Source organism: Solanum pennellii, chromosome 3 (assembly GCF_001406875.1).
Source record: "Solanum pennellii chromosome 3, SPENNV200".
NCBI lineage: Eukaryota > Viridiplantae > Streptophyta > Magnoliopsida > Solanales > Solanaceae > Solanum > Solanum pennellii.
The window spans coordinates 42,421,038-42,428,835 of NC_028639.1; the positions used below are offsets into that span (position 1 = coordinate 42,421,038).

Below are 7,798 nucleotides of genomic sequence, written 5' to 3' on the forward strand. Positions count from 1 at the left end.
GTAAGTCGTATTTGTGTATAGTTATTTTACGTACGTATGTGAAATTACTATTGAATAAGTACATATTTATAGACATAAACAAATAGATCGACTTAATCTATGTCATTTACCAATCACAAATCAATAGATATGCACAAAAATTAGCACAAAGACTTGACAAATTATAAAAGTGTTAAACCAACAAATATTAGTAATCTAGTGTTAGAATCGTGGCCAATCACAATACTTATAACCCCTATTATATTTTTCAAATGATGCATTTTATAATTGCGTAATTTAAGAAAATTGATGCATTGAACTTTTTTATTTTTACAAAATAGACTGAATTAATTGATTTTAATATTTTCATTTGTCAATTAACGAATGAACTCTGTCTACTTCTTATGAAGCACTTGTATAATTCTTTTTGTAAGTTGTCACTTGTAATTATGAACAATTGTAGCAAAACAAAAATTGTATTTAGGTATGAATTTTTTTCGTAGCAAATATTTAATTATTCACTACAAATTTTAAGTCGTCACTAGTTAACACCTTACATATTTTGCGATAATTTTTTCGTTGACACTAAATCATTGATTGGTTAGAGATAATAAAATATTTGTCACCAATTATTTATATTATTAGTGACAAAATAAGTGTCATAATTAAATCTAAATTTTCATAGTTAAAATTTTTAATATTTAACTACAAACTCTGATTTGTCAATATTGTAACAACATATTTTTTTAGATTAAATTTTTTTGTGTCCAAATTTTAATAAATTATAAGACAAAAAATATTTTGTCATGAATTAGATACATTATATTAGTGACGAAATAATGTGTCACTGATAACTCTAAATCTGTGACTAACACTCTTTATCAAATGATGCCAATTAATTTTTTGGTGATAAACTTTAGTGGACAAAACCTTGCTACGGATTTTTATGTTTCGTCACTAAAAATATGTGTCTAATATATTTAAGCACGGAAAATAAATTTTGTCACTAAAAGCGAATAATTAGTGACAAATTTGATGACGTAGTTTGTCATGAATTACATACACTTTTAAGTGACGAAATAATGTGTCACCGATAACTTTAAATTCATGCCTAAAACTACTTAATAAATGGCATCAAATAATTTATTGGTGAAAAACTTTAGTGAACAAAAATTTGCTACAAGTTCTATTGTTTCGTCACTAAAAATATGTGTCTTATATATTTAACTACAACAAATAAATTTTATCACTAAAAATAATAATTTATTAACAAATCTAATATCATAATTAATAATTTCATAGCTAGCTATCATATTTGTAGTGTATGGAGTTTGGGAACAACAACACTAGTATTTACACGAAAACCCAAAAGCTGAAACTTCTCGAATTATCCAACACAATAAACCTTTTTCCATAACTAATATATGGTATCCTCAAATGCCAGAATCATCATCCTCTTCCTTTGCTTGTCGTTGTTGTTTACAAAGAATGTCTAAAATAATCATGCTGCTAATATGGGCGCCCATGCCGTAGATGGCTCCGGAGAATTTATGCCATCCCCTACCGCCACTGCTTCTAACCCCACCTCCTTAAAATGCACCGCATGTGGCTGTCACCGGAATTTTCACCGCCGTGAGCTGGAGGAGCCATTTCCACCTCCCAACACCACCGCAGCTCTGGCATATTAATCTCATCACCGACACCGCCCTCTACCTCCACCAAATCGGGGAAGTAGGGATGACAGCTGCCCTAGTTCCCCATCTCCACCACCGAACTCATCCGCTTACTACCCATCTGCACCTCACATGCTTCTTGCACTGAGTTCTAGTTTGTCGGGTCAACCCGTTTAAAACAACCGTCTGCCAATAAATCCCAATTCGACTACTCCCCAAATGGGAGAAAGCAATACAGAGCGAAATTCACACAAAATCAGAAGGAAAAAATGCTTGAATTTTCTGAAAGAGTTGGATGGAGAATGCAGAAACAAGACGAAGAGATTATCAACAAACTTTGCTATGAAATTAGTGTAGAATAAAGGGGTTTTAAAAGTATGGATGCACAATAAGAAGAACAATTTTGGAAGAAAAGATCAATCTGTCTCCAACAACGACATAAATGGTATCAAATTTGGTATTAGTAGTACAAATTAAAATAATAAAGAAGAAGAGATTCACAGTCATGGCGTAAATTACAACAATATTGTTAGTGTTTTTGCTACTAATGAATCTCATTGAACTTGAACTTTGAAAAAAATATGTTGGAGGTGGCAAGTAGTACTATCATTTTCTAAATGCAGTATTAATTAATTGTCAAATCTCTTATTAAGGTTGAATCAATTCGTCGTCTTTTTCTTTTGTTTGATGAGAATAACTATCTGCACTGATTGTTCTTAATTAATTAGGCAATTTACTTTTGTTCATTAATATTCCTTTCACTTTTTTTCTCTTTTCTTCTTGGTTTGGTTAACTTCACAAGTTTTGGTTAATATTGGGTGTTTGGTCTATGGTATATTGACAATTTAGAGTCTATGGTACATTGACAATTTAGGGGTCGTGATCAAAGTTATGCATATATAAGTAATAATGTTTCGAATTATTTATGGATGAATACATCTATTATTTTACTTAATGTTAGTTACGTATTACACTTTTTATTTTGAATAGAATAACACATAAATTTTCTCAATATTTGTGGAGTACATATATTACTTGAATAAATTTTTTAATTTTCAATAAAATAGCATTTTAATTTTATAAATAAATAATTTTATATAATATTATACAAATTTTTTTTATTCTGTTACCAACGATCACTCAATATTTGCAATATTACATTAATTGCTCAATTTGCGAAATTTCACAAAGTTAACACTTAACTGTTAAATCATGCATTGGGTGCTGTGCATATACATATTTCTCTCTCCTTAATTAGGATTTAGGGATTTATGATATATGGTAGTTGAATCCTATTGATATGCAATGTGACATTCAAATGACATTTAATAACTTTTGTTAATAAAAAGGGTATATCTAATTCAATAGTTTGACGGAAAGAGTAGTTTTGAGCCGAAATATAATTTAAGGTTAAATATTAATTATTTCGGATAGTTTAAGGGTATTTTTTTTATCCTTTTTCCTTTAGTTTATGTGGCAATGGAAGTCTATTACGTGTAATGTGGCATCCAGATGGCATTTAACAACTTTTATTAGCAAGAAGGGCGCGTTTGATCTAATAGTTTGATGGAAACGATAATTTTGAGCCGAAATATAGTTTAAGGGTAAATATGATCTATTTTGGATAGTTTAAGGATAATTTGATCCTTTTTCTTTTAGAAAATAATTATTTACATAGTAAATTTAACATTTTACTTCTATTAATTATGAAGTTGATAAATTAAAAACTTATGATTTTCAAGAAGTTTTGCTTTTTTTTAAGTAATTAATTATGGATATACTAGGTAAAAATAATTTGTCATTTCTTAATTTTATCAAATTAGACAAGTAATTAGGGATAACTAAAATGAAAAGTACACAAGTAATTAGAGATAAAGAGAATATTGTTTAAGAAAAAGAATAAATTACTTAACTACACAATTTTTTTAACTTTATTTTCTATTATTCTCTATCATTCTAAAAAAATGCAAAAAATCATCTTTAGTTTCATCTATAAATTTCTTATATATATGTATGAGATATTGTATGGGCGATCTTCAGAAAGAATTATCGAGTAATACGAAGGAAAAGGAACGTAAGATAAGAAATGAATAAGTTGTTTGTGTTACAACGATAGAAAGTTACACATGGATTCTGATCAATCGTTTAATATTAGTCTTACACAATTATGTTTACAATTGGAAGATCTCATCCCTCGTGTTTGTGATTCGAAATCAATAAAACATGTATTACAAGTTCTAAATCACCCATTGAGAAAGATTCCAAATTAAAAAAGGGGAAACTAGAATATATGTTTACTAAACACTCTTCTCTACCCAAGGTATTCTAATTTATTTTGATTCATAATTTAATATATAATGCCTTTGTTTCAACACTCTTTTCTACCCAATATTCCGATTTTTTATGTATCTAGTTGATTTTGATTTATAAATTTATGTATAATGCCTTCGTTTTAAATTTCTGATACATCAAATTAGTCTTTATTAATGTTATCATTGATCTGGTACATCACTCCTACAATAACTTTCGTTATTATGCAATATATCATGTTCATATTTACGTTATTCATACATAATCGTAATGTTATTGAATCTTCGATTTTGTTTATCATGTTTAATGTAAATGTACTTGATACATAAACACTACCAAATATATCAAGTTATATACGGTATCTTCAATCATATTCAAATATAAAGAATATATAAACGGTACCAAAAATAAATTAGGTGTTATGTATCTGCACACTTTAATGTGTGTCCAGGCTTATTCATGAAGAAGAATTTCGACTTCTAAATCTATTAAGGAAAAATGCTCAAAAAGGAAAATTTTGGATTTTGCCTTATCTTGTTCGTCTTTATCAAAGGCATAAGTTATCAATGTATCTCATTTATTTTATTTCGTAATTTAGCTTTTCGATATAATGACTATGTTTTATGCAATTTAATCTATTCTATTCTATTGATGTTGAATCTAAGATGTCAAAAAGAGACTTAGTGTCTAAACTATGTACTTATGATATTTATATATATATATGAAGTGATGTTCTAACATTTGACGTGTTATGAAAAGTTTTAAATTTTTCCGCTAAATTTCTATGACAATGCAATAAATGATGTTTATGGGCTTGTATAAGACCTCCGAGAGATCAAATATGCCATATTACTTCTAGGGGGTCCTCTCTGGTCGTGAAATCTATAAGCCTAAAGGAGACATTTAATGCCCATTATTGTTTTATCATTTTAAGGGTGGGCATTTGATCGATGGTAAAAAAATAATAATATGCAGAAGTTAATGTTGCCAACAATTCGGTGCTAGAAATATTTTGACTCGGATTCATTATTAGTTAATATGGATTTGTGTTGACAAGATTTAGGCTGGAAAATAAATGGTATTATTACAGTTAAAGAACGCAATTTCGGAAACTTGACACTATATCGTAGAATGGTTTCTTGTTAGGATAAATTCATTGCCAATGACTTCATAATGATTGCCATGGTTTAGTTTATTATTTATTATTTGTCATAGGCAATAATGTGTAGAATTCAGAATTTGTATATAGGGATATAGATGATAGTTATTTCGAGGTTCTAGGATTTTGTGTTGGCGCATGGATTGAAAATCAGACCATTTCAATTATTGTTATTACAGTGCAAATCAAGTGTATTTTCTACATTGAGATAGATAAGTAATTATTAGGTGTATATTATATGATTAGCATTGAACTTAAGATACTTGGAGAGTTTGAGGATTAACACTAGGCTTAATTTTTAGGAAAATATAAGACATGACAAATTAGTTGGCACCACAATTACTAGCTTGAATTATATCAATTTGATGAGTTCTTGGTTTAGGTTAGAATTGTAATGATATAAGTGTCTATGAACTTTCTTACTTATGAATATTGCACAATTGGTAGATTGGAAACATTACAAAGCTCTACGAAAAGGGAAGGAAAGTCTTGAGGATTCATGGCACAAGTTCGGCACTAAGGTATATTAAGACTTTTTAGACTTCGTTGAAGGCCATTTTTTTAATTAAAGATTAAAAACGGATTAAACAATGTGTAAGAGAGAAAGATAGGGGTCTCGTACCAATGGTGTGACGGGCATTGGTATGAGTACCTGTGTTATAAAGGGAAAGTTATTAGTATAGAATGCGGATTGTAATCCGAGAATTCCAAAGCATATGGGTGTTCACTGATATATATTATTGACTGATTTATTTTCTGTGATATTGTTCTAATTTGAACCAGTATAGTTGTGATGGTTGAGGTGATTATGTATGATGCTGATATTTGATTGATTGTAATTCATTATCATTCCCTTTATTTGAAATCATATTGTACACATGCATTGACATGACGTAGAGTATAAGTTGGGCACATAGAGATCGTCCGTGATAGAAATAATGAGATTTTAAGATTCAATTTTGGCATATCATTTCATGGTATCATATTGCATTGCATTTCATAATATCCTTCATTCTGGTTTGATTATGTGTTTTATTGGTGTTTGAAAAATATGAGACATTCTATTATCCCTATTGATGAAGGCTTGGTTGATAAGTAATGATATGAACTTTAAAAACTAAGGGATTATTTTCTTATATACCCCCTTCACTACTTCTTCCTTGTTGGTCTATGAGATATAATTTGTACACCTGATTTCGTAGTCATATTACACTTGCTGCACTATTTTGTAGTGCAGATTGGATTTCAATTCTAGTGCATTTTGTGGAGCTTTCAAAGCTGAGCTTTGAATTATCTTGGATTTGTGGTGAGCTACTTGACTGTTTTGCGGCCCAAACATCCCTCTATGTCTTAAGACGTTAGTATTTTATTTTAGTATTTAGATATCATCATAACCACACTTCATAAGTCATAAACTTGCCTTCCAGGACATGATCAACACATATGGATATGACAAGAAAGTAAACACCTCCACCCTAAGTGGACCATACCACACAATGCCATTCAAGGCCAATTCACTATCAATTCTATAGAAAGTAGAGGAATAGGGCAATATTACCAATTCTCCAATCTTTTATCATCATTGATCAATTACAAATGATTCACCATAAATTGATAAATAAAACAATAGCTATAGATACATTAACACAATCAAAATCTAAAGCTATGAACATCTCAACAAGATCACATTACCCACATTATAGGCTAAATTGAGAATTGAGAAGTATCATGGGTTCTTCATGAAATTGAAATGAAAATCAACATAAAAACAGTAGATAATCATCAATTCATCATAATCGTGCTTTTGAAATCATTTTGAGAAGGAACCCATGGCTAGATTGAAAGATGGATAATTTGATCATGAAGTCTCTTTGAAAACATTGGAAGGAACTCCTTAGATGAATGGATAACTAAGGATGAAGGATCACCAAACCTCATTACATGAAAATACCATTAAATGTTGACGAAGAATCCATGGAAATCCATCAACCAAGTTGTTCTTGAGCTTCATCTCCAATGGATGTTTCTAGAGAGAGTTTGTTTTGAGATGGAAGGGTGAAATTTGAAGAATGAATCGAAATAGGGGTTTTGATCTTTTTAACTAACTTAAAATACCTCAAATAACCAATAATAACCGTCCATACTATTTTTTAGATGTGGGATGAATTTCCCAATTCACCCCCTAGCATGGCAGTTCTCTTGACAACATTGCAGGCCTCCATCGACGGAGGGCAGTCAACGGACCGTTAGTGCAACGACAGCTCATCTTGCACTTCCATGGTTTGTGACAGAGACTTACATTTTGGGGATTAAACCCCCACCCTTAGTGTGCATCAAAGGCCCCCATTGACGGGGAGTAGATCCATGAACGGTCCGTTGATTGCTAGCTCGTCGTTGGACAGTGCCAAGGCAGTGTTTAGGCAACGTTTGGGTCCTCCTCAAGGACCACAGGGAGTGGTGCCCAGACGTTTCAAACCTAAATACGATCATAAACATGTTAACGACCTTCCCTATCAATTTTGAGCATCAAACAACATGTAAAACATACCTATGCACACTAGAACACACTAGCACATCTAAGGTCTAACTTTCGAACGTCTCGAACTTTCTTGGACGTTTGACCTCCAAATCACCTAAAATGAAGTATACACACTATAAAACACTTAATTAAAATGTT

At 30.7% G+C, this 7,798-nt stretch overlaps 1 pseudogene; it reads left to right on the forward strand.

The window, feature by feature from the left end:
• The first annotated feature begins 1,107 nt into the window (after nucleotides 1-1,107).
• Nucleotides 1,108-2,333, forward strand: LOC107013366 (annotated as a pseudogene).
• The last annotated feature ends 5,465 nt before the right edge of the window (nucleotides 2,334-7,798 follow it).